The sequence below is a fragment of the Epinephelus moara genome, chromosome 2 (genome assembly GCF_006386435.1).
Source record: "Epinephelus moara isolate mb chromosome 2, YSFRI_EMoa_1.0, whole genome shotgun sequence".
Lineage (NCBI taxonomy): Eukaryota > Metazoa > Chordata > Actinopteri > Perciformes > Serranidae > Epinephelus > Epinephelus moara.
In genome coordinates, this window is record NC_065507.1 from 2,457,875 (window position 1) to 2,462,970 (window position 5,096).

A 5,096-nucleotide genomic window follows, 5' to 3' on the forward strand; every position below is an offset into this window, starting at 1 on the left:
CTAACTTTGCACTTGAAGGTTGCCCGTTCACTTACGTTTTAACAGGTCTGACGCTACTATGCGCCCCGGCTGTATCTAGGCTAACAGCTAACATGCTAACTATTATTTCTATGTCACTAGTCACTTGAAACAAATTTAGGACGATAGGAGACGGGTTGAAATAAACCAAATTTCCCTTTAATCAACTTCATTCAGGGTGGTCACAGAATTAGTGAACATTTAGACAGGAACAATAGTGACCGGTGGGATAACACAGTGCATCGAAATGTAGATGTACTGATACACACACGTAGTTGTTGTTCCACCCAACCTTGTACTGTTCTTTTCATTTTTCAACATGCTGTCGTCAGTGATTGTGAGAGCGATGGGTCAGATATAGACAATGACGGGGAGACAGGCCGTTTGCAGGCCGGGCTGTTGATAGCCTTTGTGTTTAACTTATGCAACCAGATCATGACAAGAACAACTTTATCAGTGATTGTGACCTCCCCTCCAGCCTGTCCTCATTCTAAAGTCATCGAATACCACCACTAATGCCAAACGCCACCTTTCATGACAGTATGTGAGCACCACTTTTTGGCTTTTATGACAATCTAACAACCAGATATTAATGAGAGAGACTTTTTTTAAACCACAGAGTGAATCCCACAGGGTTAATTCCACAGGGATCAGTGGGATCAATCAGTGGGATCAATCAGACAGCTGTGGGGGGAGAATCTGATTTATAGATGTTTGTTTGTTTGTTTATCATTTGGTGAGGAATGCCATGGGAACACAGCAGTTTATACAGCAGGAAACAGCTGCTTCACACTACCTGCCTGTCTCACTGTCTGTCTCTGTCCTTCATTCACTCACATACTGTCCCACTGTCTGTCTCTGCTGTCCTCTTTCCCAGCTGATAATGCCCTGAACGATGCTCTTTAATAATGTGGTTATCATGTATTAATGTTGCAATGCTAGATGCTGACGCGTCCACTAAGAGTACATGTCAGTGTTGTTTTTTCATTTTTGTAAATTCAGCCAAGAACTGTACATTTCCAGGAATGTGAGCTCAGCAGAACGGCGTCCAGAGGAAGCTGCTCCGCCCTCAGATAACCTCTCATCTGTCATCACATTCAAACAAAACCAGTAGCTGACACATGCGGACGATGAATTGGGAAGTATGGCAAAGGTGTCTGGGAGAGAATCCAAAGGAAGTTTGTGTGGATGGAATTAGACAAGACGCTGAGAGAGAGAATCAAACTGAGGGATGACTGAGATGGACAAAACAGAGCAGAGATCATTTTATTGCAGAATAAATGTTGGAATTTTACATTTCTGCACACCATGGATACGTTACATTTGTACGCTGTTATGTAGCAGATACATTTAAGCTTTAATAATGCTATGATTAATGTGTTGTTAGGTTCAGACACAAGAGCCACTTACATATGGTTAGAAAAAAAATCATGTTTTGGCTCAAAATACATGGTTTTGCAGCTTGTTCTCATTCTGAGGACATGATGTCAAGCTCAGCTCACATCCCAGCTACATCAGCTGATCTCCAGCAGCCCAGTCAACTGATGGAACAGCTGATAGATCACATGATTCCTTTCTATGCAACCAATTGGCAAATCTCATTCAGGGCGCCCTGTTTAAACTGCTCTAGCCTGCCTACTGTACTGCTGCGGTGATATTTGAGAAGTTGGGATAAGAACGTGTTGGGTTGTGGGGGCACAGTCTTGGCTGGAAAAGCAGTGATGCCTTGGTTTAAAACTACCTTTTTTTCATACTACAAGCCCTGCTGGAAACACAGCGACGGTTCGCTACAAAGCTTCTGGAAACACAGCGTCATCTTGCTAGAAAAACAACCAGGTTTGTTGTCAGTTGGTCTTGAACAGTGAACTGCAGCTTGTCAGGCTTCTCTCCTTGGTGTCCAGCTCCAGATGACAAAATCATCTCTATACTCTGTCACTTTAGAAATGTTGATATGTTACATATGAAATGTGCATAATGTAACATGGTCCTGGTTTGCGGAAATATAAAATGCCAACATGTTCTTCTGGTGACTGGGCTGGATCGTTTTATCACAGTATGATATCAAAACTCAAGGAAACATGTTGAAGTTCATGCTGTACTTTATAATTTGTACTTTCACAGTTGAATTTGGCCTCTTGTTGCATACATGATGTGTTAAACTTAACATAAAGAGTTATTTTGTGCAAAAGAGTTTGTTAAAAAATGGGATCAAAATCGATGCAGCAGAAACTGAAACATCAATCTTTTTTTATTCCACACATTCGTCTTTGTTGTCAAAATCTAGTACCAAGTTACCCATAGTGCACCTTGGCTACAGACAGTTGTGTTGCAGACTGTAGCCCTTTTTAAACAGGAGTTGTGCAAATTTGCAGGAAANTTTGTGTTTCCCTCTTGCTACTAGCTGCTCGCTAATTCCTGCTATCAGCTGTTTCCTGTTTATCCACCGCCAGTGGCTCGCACGTCCGTTGTCATCAACAGCTCCTCCCACAAGTCATCAACAGTCCCTCCCGTTGCGGAAGGCCGCCTCGTTCTGTTTAAACTAAAAGGGTTCCACCAATATGTCTACCCTACGAGGTGGAAAATTGGGCACCTCGGATCAACTCGCCAATCCGCCATTGTGTGTCTAAACGCTTGCAGCTTGCCGGCAAAACGGCCCAACATTCGCGGAAAATCTGGCAGTGTAAAAGGGGCTTGTGGTGTGTTATGCTGTTAGCAGCTGATGTATCCTGCAGCAGAGATGAGCAGTGGGCTCTAGAGTCTCGCTTCTTCTTAAACTCAACACCTCCAGATTTTGTCACTTTTCAGACTTGTACTCTTGAAACTAACGCTGACTCAAGTGACATCACATGAGGACATTTATCACACTTCACATAGCAGCTCCCTCTGGAGACACTAAAGGCTTTATGCTTCTTCCAATTCAATTTAATTTTATTTATAAAGCCCAGTATCACAGATCACAGTTTGCCTCAGGGGCTTTACAACATACGACATCCTTCTGTCCTTTGACCCTCATGTTACGTGCAGTAAACTCCCCAAAACCTGAAAAACACTGATGTGGAAAGTCTGTGTAGTTTCCCTTTAAGAGCAGATAGTGATGGCTGCAGCTGAAGCTAGAAATAAGTTAATTAATCAACAATTAAATTGCCATAAATAAATATGATTGGCATTTACAAAATACGGAAACTTTAACCGATTCCAGCTTCTCAAAAGTGAATGTTTCCTGGTGTTCTTTCTGCAGACCAGTCACCTGTCAGCCAATCAATGCAGTGAGTGAGCTCATTCATGAAACGTGATGTTATCATGATGTCATCTTTTTCTTCTCTCACCACCTCTCTCAGTTTCTCATTTTAAAGCTTCTCTAAAGAGAAAAAACTCAGCTCAGAGCAGTGGCTCCATTTCAAAATGCTTCTGGTGCAGATATTTATGACGAATTCCCAAAACTGGAGCAGCTTTATTAATCAAACGGCGATCAATAAATCACCCATCATGACTTTCAGATGCTGCGAGCACAATGGCCGAGGCTCTGTGAGAAAAGAGGAAGAGGAAGAGGAGTGTTGTTGTGTCGAGGGCTGATAAAAATCTGCTGCCACCAATCAGGGGCTTTTCCCAGAAGGAGTGTGTGAGTTGGGAGTGCCATGCTTTATGAGTGTGTACAGTAATTTCCTCTTTTGTGGTTTCTGTATTTTCCTTTCGTTAGTGTGTACAGTGTGTGTGTGTGTGTGTGTGTTGATAAGCTGGCTCTGTGAGTGACATCAGCCTAGTTTCAGTGAAGAGAAGTGACTGTTTGGACTTCACAGATGATGAATCGGACTTCAGCGGCGACTGTTTCAAAGAAACTAAACTATATCTGCAGAGTAACAGAAAATCAAACCAATGTTTTTGGTTTCCAAACATGAAAACTGACATTCATAGCAAACATGTCTGAGATGTTTTATAGGTGCAGTTGTTCATGAGAAAATTGCAAAGATAGAGAACCACGCTGCATCTTCTAAACAATAATTACATCACTGTATCTTAATTATGTTGCACGGGAACATTTTCTAATACATATGTACACTGTAAATATTTTGTCTTTTACGTGCTCAGATGAGCAGGTGAGCAGGTCTCTACTGGTCAAGTCTTGATAAACACAAGGTAGAAAACAAGAACAATAACTTGCAATGACAGCAGCAGAGACTTTATTCCATCAGTTAATAGTGTCGTCTTTCAGCACATCCTCACTGTGACCTCGTCACATGTCCACGTTTGGTCATGGACACGTCCACATATGGCGTCCAAGGTACCCTGGGTGTGTTGGTTGTTGACGTTCTGGGACGCCGTGTCAACTTCAGCCTGTTACATGCATTGTCTGTTTTCAGAATACACTTATGTTTTCACAGGAAATGTACAGTTTGTTACAGTCTCCAGTTCCTTCAACAACAAAAACACGTGGTTGGGTTTAGCAAAAAAGAACAGAGTTTGACTTTACAGTCTTATGAGAAGCACACACTGGCCTCTCAGGTGAAAGTCAGTGGTTGTTGGACCCATCCACCACCCCTCCTGCCTGCCCTACTCAGACTTCAGCTGCCTTAACTTTGATTGTCGTGCCAGGTTCCCCCTAAACAATAACAGCAACGATGCCCCGTGCCATGCCGATGTGAGAGGACTTTTTTGTTTTTGTCTGTCTCTGCCGCAGGAAGTCACTGACCAAGCACTGGTTTTCAATGACTTCAAAATAAGACCAGGTTGCTTCTTCAAAGGTTAAAGGGAGTGAACAGATGAATCAGTGGAGTGCTCTCTAAAGGGGAAATCATCCCAACATACCAGGGGAGTTATGGTGGGGCGGCTGTGGCTCAGAGATAGAGTGCGTCGTCCACCAATCAGACAATCAGCGGCTCGATCCCAGGCCCCTCCAGTCAGCATGTCAAGGCATCCTTGGGCAAGATACTGAACCTTAAAGTGCCTCTGATGGCTGCTCCATCAGCAGCCCTTTTTAGATAGGAATTGTGCAAATTTGCAGGAAAGCCCAATCAGTCTTTTTTCAGCATTGGCAGTATAAAAACAAAATCGGGGAGTGCAGCAAAATGCCGCCTACCTAC